Source organism: Bos indicus, chromosome X (genome assembly GCF_029378745.1).
Source record: "Bos indicus isolate NIAB-ARS_2022 breed Sahiwal x Tharparkar chromosome X, NIAB-ARS_B.indTharparkar_mat_pri_1.0, whole genome shotgun sequence".
In the NCBI taxonomy this organism is placed as follows: Eukaryota; Metazoa; Chordata; class Mammalia; order Artiodactyla; family Bovidae; genus Bos; species Bos indicus.
Window position 1 is genome coordinate 57845941 of NC_091789.1, and position 15567 is coordinate 57861507.

The 15567-nt window shown below is 39.8% G+C and overlaps 1 protein-coding gene across 1 annotated transcript in view; it reads left to right on the forward strand.

Annotated features, from left to right (window-relative positions):
* IL1RAPL2 (interleukin 1 receptor accessory protein like 2) overlaps window positions 1-15567 on the forward strand; it is a 1181612-nt gene that overhangs the window by 676124 nt on the left and 489921 nt on the right. The window lies entirely within an intron of this gene.

Here is a 15567-nt window from a genome sequence, read left to right on the forward strand (position 1 = left end):
GCCACCCTGTCCATCACCAGCTCCCAAAGTTCACCCAAACCCATGTCCATTGAGTCAGTGATGCCATCCAACCATCTCATCCTCTGCTATCCCCTTCTCCTCCTGCCCTCAGTCTTTCCCAGCATCAGGGTCTTCTCAAATGAGTCAATTCTTCTCATCAGGTGGACAAAGTATTGGAGTTTCAGCTTCAACATCAGTCCTTCCAATGAACACTGAGGACTGATCTCCTTTAGGATGGACTGGGTGGATCTCCTTGCAGTCCAAGGGACTCTCAAGAGTCTTCTCCAACACCACAGTTCAAAAACATCAATTCTTCAGTGCTCAGCTTTCTTTGTAGTCCAACTCTCACATCCATACATGACTACTGGAAAAACCATAGCTTTGACTAGACGGACCTTTGTTGACAAAGTTATGTCTCTGCTTTTCAATATGTTGTCTAGGTTGGTCATAACTTTCCTTCCAAGGAGCAAGCATCTTTTAATTTCATGGCTGCAATCACCATCTGCAGTGATTTTGGAGCCCAGAAAAATAAAGTCAGCCACTGTTTCCACTGTTTCCCCATCTATTTTCCATGAAGTGATGAAAGCAGATGTCATGATCTTAGTTTACTGAATGTTGAGCTTTAAGCCAACTTTTTCACTCTTCTCTTTCACTTTCATCAAGAGGCTCTTTTGTTCTTCTTCACTTTCTACCATAAGGGTGGTGTCATCTGCATATCTGAAGTATTGATATTTCTCCTGGCAATCTTGATTCCAGCTTGTGCTTTGTCCAGCCCAGCGTTTCTCATGATGTACTCTGCATATAAGTTAAATAAGCAGGGTGACAATATACAGCCTTGAGGTACTCCTTTTCCTATTTTGGAACCAGTCTGTTGTTCCATGTCCAGTTCTAACTGTTGCTTCCTGACCTGCATACAGGTTTCTCAAGAGGCAGGTCAGGTGGTCTGGTATTCCCATCTCTTTCAGAATTTTCCACAGTTTATTGTGATCCACACAGTCAAAGGCTTTGGCATAGTCAGTAAAGCAGAAATAGACGTTTTTCTGGAACTCTCTTGCTTTTTTGATGCAAGATGGATGTTGGCAATTTGATCTCTGGTTCCTCTGCCTTTTCTAAAACCAGCTTGAACATCTGGAAGTTCACAGTTCACGTATTGCTGAAGCCTGGCTTGGATAATGTTAAACATTATTTTACTAGCGTGTGAGATGAGTGCAATTGTGCAGTAGTTTGAGGATTCTTTGGCATTGCCTTTCTTTGGGATTGGAATGAAAACTGACCTTTTCCAGTCCTGTGGCCACTGCTGAGTTTTCCAAATTTGTTGACATATTGAGTGCAACACTTTAACAGCAATATTTCAGGATTTGAAATAGCTCAACTGGAATTCCATCACCTCTACTTTGTTCATAGTGATGCTTCCTAAGGCCCACTTGACTTCATATTCCAGGATGTCTGGCTCTAGGTGAGCGATCACACCATCGTGATTATCTGGGTCATGAAGATCTTTTTTGTATAGTTATTCTGTGTATTCTTTCCACCTCTTCTTAATATCTCTTGCTTCTATAAGATCCCTACCATTTCTGTCCTTTATTGTGCCCATCTTTGCATGAAATTTTCCCTTGGTATCTCTCATTTTCTTGAAGAGACCCCTAGTCTTTCCCATTTTGTTGTTTTCCTCTATTTCTTTGCATTGATCGCTGAGGAATGCTTTCTTATCTATCCTTGCTATTCTTTGGAACTCTGCATGCAAATGGGTATATCTTTTCTTCTTTGTTTTTCACTTCTATTCTTTTCACCACCATTTGTAAGGCCTCCTCAGACCTCCATTTTGCTTTTTTGTATTTATTTTTCTTGGGGATGGTCTTGATTCCTGTTTTCTGTACAATGTCACAAACCTCCATCCATAGTTCATCAAGCACTCTATCAAATCTAGTCCCTTAAATCTATTTCTCACTTCCACTGTATAGTCATAAGGGATTTGATTTAGGTCATACTTGAATGGTCTAGTGGTTTTCTCCACTTTCTTCAATTTCTGTCTGAATTTGGCAATAAGGAGTTCATGATCTGAGCCACAGTCAGCTCCCAGTCTTGTTTTTGCTGACTGTATAGAGCTTCTCCATCTTTGGCTGCAAAGAATATAATCAGATTTTGGTGTCGACCATCCGGTGATGTCCATGTGTAGAATCTTCTCTTATGTTGTTGGAAGAGTGTCTTTGCTATGATCAGTGTGTTCTCTTGGCAGAACTCTATTAGCCTTTGCCCTGCTTCATTTTGTACTCCAAGGGCAAATTTGCCTGTTACTCCAGGTGTTTCTTGACTTCCTACTTTTGCATTCCAGTCCCCTATAATGAAAAGGAGATCTTTTTTGGGTGTTAGTTCTATGTGGAATATGGGCAATTAATTTAGGGAACATGGTACCAGCTGCTGCATATCTGTTCTCCACTTTTATGTAAGGGTCTAAACTCTTTAGGGTATCACTGATGATTACTAAGCATTTCAGGAAAGATATACTGGAACCAGTTTAGAATGTGGACTTAACCTATATGTGGAATCTCCTTGTAAGGTGAAGGCTGCCTCAGAATGTGGTGCTGTTGGGCTCTTGGAATGAAATCATCTTGAACTGAATCCAAAATATCATTTATACAGAATTGCTCATAAATAAGTGATGTTACTGTGAGGTTCTCATGATTCTTAATTGTAGCAACTCCAAATGAATAGCGTGTACATATGTGTGTGTGTGTGTGTATACATACACACACAATGGGCTTCCCTGGTGGCTCAAATGGTGAAGAATCCACTTGCAGTGCAGGAGACGTGGGTTTGATCCCTGGGTTGGGAAGATCCCCTAGAGGAGGACATGGCAACCCACTCCAGTGTCCTTGCCTGGAGAATCCCCATGGACAGAGGAGCCTGGTGGGCTACAGTCCATGGGGTCACAAATAGTCAGACATGACTAAGTGACTAAGCACAGCACATGTATTTAATATCTGAAGTACAATTGAAGTGTAAATTAGTAATCTTCTCATAATGGAAGAAAAAGACTCAGAAAATTGTTAGCTGGTGGAGAATAATAGAAATTGATTTTCAGCAAAATGGAACAAAACCTAATACCATAAGTTAGCCCTGACAGTGGGTGTGATGGACCTTAAGAAACTGTGACAGAAATTGCACCTACAATAGTTTCTGAGGAAGTCTGGACTCATTTTCTTCTTGAGTGTCCCTTGGACTGCAAGGAGATCCAACCAGTCCATCCTAAAGGAAATCAGTCCTGAGCATTCATTGGAAGGACTGATGTTGAAGCTGAAACTCCAATACCTTGGCCATCCAATACTTGATGCGAAGAACTGACTCACTGGAAAAGACCCTGATGCTGGGAAAGATTGAAGGTGGGAGGAGAAGGGGCTGACAGAGGATGAGATGATTGGATGGCATCACCGATTCAGTGGAAATGAGTTTGAGTAAACTCCAGTTGTTGATGGACAGGGAGGCCTGGTATGTAAGAATTTGCATACACATATTTTGTATTTTGGATAAAATCTGAGCCATGGTAAAATTTGACATTATCCAGAAAAGTGTTAATATTGATTGCAGTAATTAACTTACTACTAATGTACTCGAGTGTTATTCATTTAACTGTCTAATGTTGACATCAACTAGTTGATTAGTTATAGCATATTCTCATTACTGTTAGGAATACGTATTTTCTTCTACAGTATTTTTTGTTTATATCTAGCTAGCTGACTTTGGGGGGATAGTGTTAAAATCAGTCTACTAAAAATGATACTTGCTTAGTAAGTTCATTTCTATGACTCATATATTTAATTAAGTTTTTCATCCTTGAGAGTCAGTTTCTTTTTCACCTTTTTTTAAATTCTGAATATTAACAAAAGTGCAAAAATATATTTTATTAATTTTTAATATATACATACTTTATAAAGTATGCATATGTAATAATCATTCTTAGTCTGAGTTTATAAAGTGCCTCCTGTGAAAGTTTGAGTTATTATTTTGATTAGCATTATATTTTGCTTCCCCCATGAGCTTTCAAAATAACTACCATATCAGGCCAATCTCAAATAGCAAAGATCTGCTTTTGTTTAATTTCTGATTTCCTCAGTATGAACTAGACTTCTGCCTCATTCATGCAGAAGAATCTATCATAGGCAGTTTTACATCATTAATAAGGGACCTGATCATGCACAGATCCTTGCAGTACCATCACTTTAACCAGAATCACAGAATTCTTATCAAATGCTTTCAGAACACTTCCATTTGGGAGTCATTTGGCAAACTTTGTCACGTTCTAGTGTTTGGCTTATATTTTAAGTCAGACCAGAATAAAGTATACACCAAACCTCTTTTATGCTTTCATCTATTGGATTATGGTGACAATATATTTGTTTCTTTATTTGTAGATTCTGGAAAAGTTGAATTGGAGGTACTTATTTGGGGTATCTTATAAGGTGTTAATTCACTTATGCTAAAATTTCAAAAGCGTTGAACTAGGGATTTAAAAGTTCACCTGAACTCTACCTCTCAGAATTTTTTAGACTTTAATGTGCATCAGAACCACATGGGAAAACCCAGGGGTGGTAAAATTGAGATGCCTTAAATACAGATTCCCATTTATCTCCTCCAGATACTAATATAGTATGTCAGTGAGACTGGGAATTTAACTTTCTGTCCTGGGGACTCTTTTGTATGCCTTTCAAGGATCATGCTTTGAGAAATGTTAGCTGAGGGAATGATGCTAAAGAAGTCAGTCACAGGTTTCATTCTCTTGTAAGCATGTTAGTTCATACACACATATATACACACAGACACACACATGCACACACACACATACCCCAAAATTAATTTTTATAGGCCCCAAATTGTTTCATCTAAGCTCCTAAGAGCTGTTATTGTTGTAGGCACACATTCCGGGAAACAAACTCACTCAGAAGGACAATGCAGATAGTGGAGTGCAGTTTATTACACCAGTGGGCCCAAGGCAGAGCCTCCTCTTAGCCAAGGACCCCAACCAGTTTTTGTGAAAACCTTATATACGCTAAGTGTACGTGCTCAAAGCCACCTCCCTAAATTCTCTGAAACTAGTCTGAACAAAGGAAAAGAAAGATACAATCAAAGTTAACTTGTGATTCATATGCCTTAAGCCTAGGTAGTGGCTTAGTGGACAATTATCAATAGGCCTGTGGTCATACCCCAATAAGCATAATAAAATTATGATTCTATTTGGTTACACAGATACTTAGGGTATTCTTTTAGGTGAGAGTCTAGGTACGAGCCCTGGGGCTCTTCCATCTGGGGGGTCTGGTTTTCCAGTTGGTATGTCATTTCCACAGATACTGGGCATATAGCTCAAAGTCCACAGTCCAGCCCAAGATGGAGTCCTGCTTTCAAGATGGAGCCTATTCTATTTCCTCCTTCATTATGAAAATAGAGTTTTGGTCACTAAGGAAAATCTGTAAAGGGAGGGTGAGGATAAAACCTCAGCCACTGAAACAGTTATTTATTTTCTATTTAAATAAAAATGTACCTTGTATGTATTACATACTAGAAAAAAATAATTCAAACTTATCCTTGGGCCATTGTTCATACAATAAAATATCAAGTTGATGTATTTATTTACACAGTTTAAATGTTATACTTGACACAGAGAAAAAAAATGGCTTCTTGGTATGGCAGTTCAAGAGGTTTCTCTGTGAAGATTAATTTTTATTTGCTGCTGCTGCTGCTGCAATATTGTCTAATTGTATTAGTCTTCCTTTCCTTGATTAAAGAGGAATTAACAGATTGCCCTCTCATATTTCAAAATATAATGCTGGAATTATTTAAAGAGTAACTTGCTCATACTTGTTTTGAGTTTAGCAATATGCAGGCATGGGCTAGGAATTTTAATACAAAATTCATAAGATTGCTTTATTACAAAATCAGGTAGATAGAGATTTTTAAGATTGTGTATTGCAACTATGCAAGTTTTGAAAGATGAATTTCTGGCTGTTTTTTAAATTTATAAACCTGAGAAATATTTCTTCAGTGAAGCAAGTGTTCTCTTAAAGTCTATTGGTGTTCAGTTCAGTTCAGTCGCTCAGTCGTGTCCGACTCTTTGCGACCCCATGAATCGCAGCACACCAGGCCTCCCTGTCCATCACCAACTCCCGGAGTTCACCCAGACTCATGTCCATCGAGTCAGTGATGCCATACAGCCATCTCATCCTCTGTCATCCCCTTCTTCTCCTGCCCCCAATCCCTCCCAGCATCAGAGTCTTTTCCAATGAGTCAACTCTTCGCATGAGGTGGCCAAAGTACTGGAGTTACTTGCTTTAAATAGATGAGTTATAAAAAAAAAGATCCAGTTATTCAAAACTGATTAGTTAGAAGGTAATCATTGGCTTTATGAAATGATTTTTTCAATATAAAAGATTTTGTCATAAGATTTATTTAAATAATCTGCTCTCCTACTGCATTTTACTAGGATTTTGTTAAAATGCAACTTTTCTGTAATACTTTTAGTATTTAAATCATAGCAGACTTGTACGGTGTTATTATAGACATTTCTTTTTATTCTTTTGGAGGCTGCAGATGAATAGGGGGTGGTTTAACAACATATAGACATGTATATAATACTGTATTTAGGTCATTTGCCAAAGATGCCAACAACTAACAGTTTCCCACAGCACATTTCAGGTGGTTTTTGCTAAGATTTTTTTTTCCCCTTTATTCTCACATTGAATTTTGTGCGGGAGAGAAGGGAAGGTTGATTATATGAGAATGTAAAACAGGTGATAACAGAAGAAGGAGGAAAAGAGGAGTGGGAGAGGGTGAGCAAGATAATGGACTGTATGTGTGTGTTCAATCCCTCAGTTTTGTTTGACTCTTTACAACCCTATGGATTGTAGCCTGACAGACACCTCTGTCCATGGCATTCTCCGGGCAAGAATAGGAGTAAGTTGCCATGCCCTCCTCCAGGGGATCTTCCCAGCCAGGGATTGAACCACATCTCTTGCATGTCCTACATTGGCAGGCGGATTCTTTACCACTAGCGCCACCTGGGGAGAATGAAATGGCAACCACTCCAGTACTCTTGCCTGGAGAATCCCGGGGACAGTGGCGCTGGGTAGGCTGCCGTCTATGGGGTCGCACAGGGTCGGGCAGGACTGGAGCGACTTAGCAGCAGCAGCAGTGTTGCAGGAACGGGGACCCCTTCCAGGGCCCGAAACTGGGCTCTTGTCTAACAATCGGAAATGAATTGTTGGAGGAGACACATGTGCTGACAAAGCAAGAGATTTTATTGGGAAAGGGCACCCGGGTGGGGAGCAGCAGGGTAAGGGAACCCAGGAGAACTGCTCTGCCTCATGGCTTGCAGTCTTGGGTTCTATGGTGATGGGATTAGTTTCTGGGTGGTCTTTGGCCAATCATTCTAATTCAGAGTCTTTCCTGGTGGTGCACGCATCGCTCAGCCAGATGGATGCTAGCAAGAGGGATTCTGGGAAGTGGATGGACACGCTGTGTCTCCTTTAGACCCTTCCCGAACTCTTCCGGTTGGTGGTGGCTTATTAGTTCCATATTCCTTATCAGGATCTCCTGCCATAAAACAACTCATGCAAATGGTTACTATGGTGCCTGACCAGGACGACCCCATGGACTGTATAGTATTCTCTAGGCCAGAGTACTGGAATGGGCAGCCGTTCCCTTCTCCAGGGGATCTTCCCAACCCAGGGATTGAACCCAGGTCTCCCACATTGCAGGCGGACTCTTTACCCGCTGAGCCACAAGGGAAGCCCTATGGGCTAAGGTTTCCTATTATAATAAAGGAGAATGTCTGCCTTGAGAAGGTCAAAGACAGTCATAAATTACAGGAGCTCCCAAAATGAACCCAAGCAGGAAGCCAACACTAATTAACTGTATTTAGAATATAATTCACCCTTCACCTGACAAATCATTCACAAATACATTATTTTATGTAGCGTTTTAGAAATGCATATTGACTATTTAGGATAAACATTAACCTGTTCTCTGGGGAAATATGCAAATAATGCCTCTACTCCTGATTCTTTTAAACAGCTTTAGAGTTCCTGATTTAAGACTCTTTAGTTATTAGGGATAAGAGATTTCTTAACCCATTGGTGTCTGATTGTCATGGTTGGAAAGAGAGGTTTATTCTATGAATAGGTTACAAAGATTTGCTGCTAGATTACTATAAGCAATAGCAGCAAATCAATCTGGATATACAAAGCTTGATTAAATTGCAAACTGGAAGTCTTTGGTGAAGATTTTCAAATCCATGGCTTCAGTAAATGCTTTTAATTTCACTTTGCAAAGTTAAAACCAACTGTAGTACATTGTTACAGATGTCAGTTAGACTGCATAGCCTGTTAGAATAATCTTCCTTTGGTGTGGAGAATGGCATCTATTTACACATAGAGGAAGTAGTTTTGCATCAGATTTGAAAACAGACTTTTCCTGAACTCTGGCTCGTTTATGCTTCCATTGTTAATCCTGAGACACTGGGGTGAGAATGGTTTTAGGACAAACAGTAGAGTTTAGAGATTTGGTGGAGAGTTGGGGGAATTTAAAAAGTGGAGATTCTGACTGAGTGATAATAATACAACAAGAGAAATGATTTCTGAGCCAACAACTAAGTAATCAGATTAGGGGCCCCCAGAGAGCTAATGTCTATTGACAGCTCACCATGTAGCAGACATTGTGCTTAGTATATTTCATTCATTTTCTCATTTATTCATCACAACAACCATATGAGAGTGGACATTATTATTTCCCCCATTTTATAGAAGATGAGACTAAACACAGAGAGGTGAACTTATGTCTAAAGGTCACATACTTTGTAATGGGCCAAGTACAGATATGAATCTAGGTCTTTCTAACTCTCAAATATAACTTTTCAAACATCACCAAAGAGTAACCATACAATTTCATCCATCAATATGTATTATGTACATTGAAACATATATCAAAATATTGATCACACTGTGCACCATTCTACTATGATGTCCTTTTTGGACATTAACTGTTTGGTCTTCAATAAGTCCCTGGTTTGTTGTAGCCATGTGTTCCGGGAAACAAACTCACTCAGAAGGACAATGCAGATAGTGGAGTGCAGTTTGTTACACCAGTGGGCCCAAGGCAGAGTCTCCTCTTAGCCAAGGACCCCGACCAGCTTTTGTGAAAACCTTATATACCCTAAGTGTACGTGCCCAATCCCACCTCCCCAAATTCCCTGAAACTAGTCTGAACAAAGGGAAAAGAAAGAGTCAAAGTTAACTTGTGATTCATATGCTTTAAGCCTAGGTAGTTAACAGTGGACAATTATCAATAGGCCTGTGGTCATACCCCAATAAGTATAGATAGAATTTATGATTCTATTCGGTTACACAGATACTTAGGGTATTCTTTTAGGTGACAGAGAGTCCAGGTACTAGCCCTGGGACTCTTCCTTCTGGGGGCCTGGTTTTCCAGTTGGTATGTTATTTCCATTGATACTGAGCATATAGCTCAAAGTCCACAGTCCAGCCCAAGATGGAGTCCTGCTTTCAAGATAAAGCCTCTTCTGTCTGTTTCCTCCTTCAGGTTGAATTTAGATAACCCCAGAAAGAAGACACTTGACATTTTGGAGCTTAATCCTTAGCTGTCAATGAGCACCTTAGATGAGATCAGTAGTGATGGTGTAATTAACTCAGAATTTAGGATGATACCAGGAGAAAAACAAGTAACAGTGTGGTGCCATGAGAAATAAGAATATACCAAAGATGGAATTTTCCAAGCTGTATGTTTTGGTGCCATATGACCCTGTTAATAGAAAATCCATGTTGAGAAAAAATGGAATCCACTAAGATTCACTGCAGTTATGGCAATGATTTCAAGTTAATTATTCTGTATTTAATCAATGAAGAATAGTATAGTTAAACAACATTGATTCAGTATGTAGAGAATAATTATCACATAAATCAGGGCCTACTCTGTGCAACCAGGAATGCAAGATCCAAGTCTCTAATGTGGTTCTTGAAGGAGATGGGTAGGAACAGAATTATGTTTCCTTTGAAATTTGTGAAAACTTTAAATGTGTTCATTAGGACAAATAGTGTTTCTCCAACTGTATTCTATGGAGCTCCAATTCTAAGAGATTTTAGTAGTTATTTTTCAGAGAGAGAAAGGAAAGGAAGAGAAGGGAATAGAGAGAGGTTCTGTGGCAATGTGTTAATCTGCTGGGTCAAACTTATATGGCTTTTCTTTTTGCAAGGCATTTTGAGGCATCTTACTGCATATGATATTCTAATATGTATTATAATTTTTGAAAACTTTTTCTAAATAATTATTTAATAACTTAAATAATTAAATAACTTAAATACTTATTTAAATTATTATTAAGTTAAATTAAATAATTATTTAAAACTGTTTCTAAATAATTTTCTAAACTTTTAAGACCACATAACCCTTTTTCCCCTGGTTGAGAGTATCTGAGAATGCTGTTTCATAGAACAAAATGCAAAAAATAAAAAAGTTAAGTGAGTAGTCAAGTAAGTACCTAGTCTATTGGCATCCTACTGATGACTATATCAATATTAACAGTTCCAATAAGATACTTAACAGGCATTAACTTTATGTTACAATTATAATCTTGTTTTCTGTTGTTTATCTTATTTGCTCAACTAGTCTCTAAGCTCCTTAAGGAGGGATTTGTTGACTGATTCTTTTCCATGTCCCCACATGTTGAGCACATAGTAAGTACTCAGACATTATATGTAGCATGGATGGGTTGGGTGTTTATTTCATTGATGACGGCTTCAGTTGGGTACAAATAAGACAGCTTTGTATTTGTAGAGAACTTTATGATTTCGAAACAGTTTCACTTCTGAGATCTCATTCTGTTTCTCACAGAACTTTATAGAGTTGGCAGCAAAGAATGTTGTTGTTATCATTATTCATATTTTTCAGCAGAGTTAATTTTTTCAGCTCAGAGTGTTTAAGCCATTTGCCCTGGGCCAGGAGCTGGTGAATGGCATAGTGAGGACTAGAACCCCTATCTTCTGATTCCTAACACGATACTTTCCTATCTTACCCTACTGTCCATAGTCCCTTAACCCTGGGTTCTGAGCCAGAAGAAAAAGAGATGTACCCCAAGGAGAACTCCAAAGATGGTGCTTCAGAGCTCAGGTCTATGGTATTCTGTATTCTGTGCACGTTCATGTTCAGTCACTGAGTCCTGTCTGACTCTTTGTGACCTCATGGACTGTAGCCTGTCAGCCTTCTCTATCCATAGGATTCTCCAGGAAAGAATATTGGAGTGGCTTACCATTTCCTTCTCCAGGGGATCTTCCTGATCCAGGGATTGAACTCCTGTCTCCTGCATTGCAGATGGATTCCTGCATTGCACCACCAAGGTAGCCCATGGATCCCTGAAATAACCTGTTATTTTAAATGCTTATTTGCCAATCCACTGTTTTGGCTTTAAGAAGAAATAGCTCTGATTCAATTCCTTCTGTAAAAGGAAAAGCATTTAATGCTGATGGCTGAATCTAAGCCAGTGAAGGGGAAATTCCCTAATCAATACTTAAATGCTTCTAGCAGCCAGGCAGGTCATCTACCTGAGTGACTGTGTGAAGCCACAGGGAGGGGCAAGTTGGGGAGAGTCTTAGCAGTACCAACTCAGCTCTGTCTGATTGCTGTTATATGAAATTGAGGATCCAGTGCTGCTAGGCTCTCTAATTTTTGAAGATATGCTAGAAGTCTGGATTTTTGTGTGAAAATCCCTTGCTTGTTGAGCACTGTGTGGACCAAATAAAACATTATAGTAGTAGTAGTAGTGTTAGCAGTAGTCACTCAGTCATGTCTGACTCTTTGTGACCCCATAGAGCCTGCCAGGCTCTTCTGTCCATGGAATTCTCCAGGCAAGAGTACTGGAATGGAATGGTTAATTCCTTTCTCCAGGGGATCTTCCTGATCCCCCAGATAGGGATTGAACCCATGTCTCTTGTACTGCAAGCAGATTCTTTACCATCTGAGTCACTATGGAAGCTCAAATAAAATATGCCTGTGGGCTAAATTCTATTTGGAGACTGCCTATTCGTGACCTTTGCCTTAAGGGATTTCACTCAGTAGCACTTTTAAACAAGTGACTGACTGGCTGGTGCAGACTCTGCTCCCTATTTCCATTTCCAGCAACAAATGGGGAAAAAAAATCTTTAAGTGGTTTGGGGAACAGTTAATAGACTAAATGGGAATAGCACTCAGAAGCTGTCCTAATCACAGGATCCAATAGACTGGTCAATCCAAGTGGAGAGTGAAGGGCACAATTTATGGATGTAATACTACAAGAGGGGTACTGACGAATTGATCACCTTCCAGAGAAGAGCAATTTAGATGATGAAGCAAGTTGGTCTCAAATGTTTCAGATAAATGAAGGGCCCTGGGGATAAAGCACCCACCTTAGAGCTGCCCTGAAGTGGTGGCATGTGAAGCACAGAGGGAAACAAATCACTGGTGTGTGTTCTCTCTCCTTCCTGTTCCATCTGAGCAGCCAGTTAGCATGCTCTGAATGTCGGTATCCTGATTATCACATGGGAATATGTCTCATTTATACCTTTTTTATGACTTAATGAGGTAAGACCTCAGCAGTCAATAGTTCTTGGCTACATTAAGGGAACTTTCACATGACTGACTGTGCATTTCATAATTGACTGTTCTTTTGCAGTCGCAGGTGCACAAGTCTTATGACCCAAACCGGCTTGCAGCAGCTCCTTTACCTTTCCTCCTAGGCCTCCCTCTTTTCCTGGGTCACCCTGGTCTTTCCTACCCTACCCCACCCACCCCGAATGACATCTTTTTCCCTCTCCGGCTCTTTTATATGTCCTCATGTCCTATCTTCTCTGTATCCCATCTCCCCAGACCCTCACTTTCTGGTGGGGTGACTAATATCTCAATGAAATAAATTCAAGACTGCTTATGGCCAAAATGTTTCCCTTCTAAGCAAACATATTTGCAAGTTAATAGATACTTCAATCCTGTAACTCACAGGCATGACTAATAGTGGGAATTTCTGGCAGCTTTTCATTGCCTATGGGCGGCCTTTCCCAGAGTGCCACAATTCATACCCAGCAGGTGGCTGTTTGCTCCTTCTAGAAACAAGGTCAGCTCTACTCATGACCTTGAGGGACAAGGAGGAAAGAAAAAGCCGACTTAGAATTAGTGGAAAAGAGGGCCTTGAATCAATCTAAAACCTGATTTTTTCCCTTTCTCTTCTTCCACTCTTATTTTGTCTCTCCTTTCTCTCCCTTTGCCTCAACCTATGACACAGAGCTGGGGCTTCCCAGGTGGCTCAGTGGTAAAGAATCTGCCTGCCAGTGCAGAAGGATGCAGGAGATGCAGGTTCAATCCCTGGGTCAGGAAGATCCCCTGGAGGAGGAAGTAGCAACCCACTCCAGTATTCTTGCCTGGGAAATCCCATGGACAGAGGAGGCTGGTGGGCTATACAGTTCATGGGGTCACAAAGAGTTGGACATGACTGAGAGACTGAGCACATGCGTGACACAGTGTTATCTCTTAACCCTATTGGGGACAGCCAGGTTCAAAGAGATTTCTAGTCTCTGTCCTAGGAAAATGTTTGTGCCATGTGTCTATGCCCTACAGGGAGATGAACGAACACTGTTAAACTGTCCCATCAGCAGAAAGGCACTTCTGTTTCTCTGCACAGTCAAGGGCTGTGACAGCATTCATTCCTGTGGGATTATTTCACAAGTAGCTGTACAGGAGACAAGCTTGGAGGGCTAGAGGTGAGCAAGTTAGAGCATGTGGCCGCAGGATGTGGCAAACATGCCCAGTCTAGGCCAGTTCTGCTCCAGTGGCTCTCTTCCAGTACCTGAGGTGATCAATGACTCCTTGGCTGACTTTTCTGATTTGAGTTAGGGGCACGAGAGGGCGTTCTTTGGAAGAAAGTGCCTTATGACTGTTACAAGTATAGGTATCTGAGATCTGTAAGCACAGATTTCCCTAGTTCCATTATGTTCACCTGTGAGATTCTCAGCTACCTTGCTCTCTGCTAACCTGAAATCAGTGGTTTGAGAAGTCTGAGAATATTCTATCAAGCTACCCTTGTAAAGGGATAAAGACTCAAAACTTGATATGGTGGGAGACTAGCCATGAACTGGATTCAACAGTGGGAGACTAGCCATGAACTGGATTCAACAGAGTGGAGTAGATGCTCAGAGAATGCGCATTTACTGTGTCAGGCAGTGTACTTTACAATCAGTCAAATTTCACAACAACCTTAAAAAAGTTGGTGATATTTTCTTTATAAGGGAAGAAATGGAGCCTCAGGATATTCATTTATGATCACACAGCTAGTAAGTGGTGGGGCTAGAATTTTAATTCACCTTTGTTCTAAAACCTTGCTGTTAAAGCAACATGATGGACTACATGCATGGCTCTTGCACGCAAGAGCACTCCATAAATGCCTTTAACTCCTTACTTTTTGGCTTGTTTGCCTGTTTCATGCCTTTATACTCTTTGCCAGGAAACATTTGCACTTCTGGACTTCTTCCAGGAAGTCTTCACAGGTTAACTTCATTTTACATTCACCTATTTCTTTCTCCTAAGTTCCCCTGGCAATTTAGTAAAAGTTTTCACCACACTGTCTGATGCTAATTTATAATTTATTATCTTAGACATCTTTGTGTAGGTTTTGTCTCATCAATTAAATTAATGTTCTTTAAGATTCTTTGTTCCTTTGCAAAGTTTTATCTTGACATTTAGACACAAAATGCAATTATGGAGCTAGGAGCTGGGCTCAGTATTTTCACAGATGTGATCTCATTTAAGCATCAAAAAAAAAAAAAAGAAAGAAAGAAAGAAAGAAAGAAATCCTGTGAGGTATTGTCACCTTAGCCCCATTTTATAAATGCTGAAGTTGAAATTTGGAGTTGTTAAGTAATTTTCTCAGTGTTTTGCAACAACTGAATGATAATGCAAGTTTGAAGATTCAGATGCCTATTGTTTCCTCAAAGCCTGAGCCCTTCCACTAGTAAATGCTTATGGAACCATGTGTTGCTTATAGTACTATGATCTGATTTGACTACAGTATTCTTATATGTAGATGGTTAAAACACACACACACACATAGAAATTTTAGCAAAACAAAGAGTAGATTTTAACAAAACAGAGATTCTAAGGAAGACCTATGGAAAACTGAAAACTTGATTTGCTCCCTTGTATACTGACCCAGAACCAGAAAATTATGATTCAAATCCTTAGTAGCTGTGTGATTCTGAGAATTTCCATTTACCCTTCTGAATTTCAGTTTTGTCTTTTTGCAAAATGGAGAGGTATAATATCTATGCCGAGTGAAGAAAATATAGGAGAAACACTTAAAATGGTGTCTGGGAAATAGTAGGTACTCAATAAATGATATTAATTATTATGATTAGTATCATTATCATCATCCTCATTATTACTAGAACACTTGCAAAGATGACCTCACAGCCATTTAACACAAGAAAGCAGTCTGATAAATGGTCTAAGAAAAATTGATATTTTTAATAGGGTGCTTCATTTACAGGG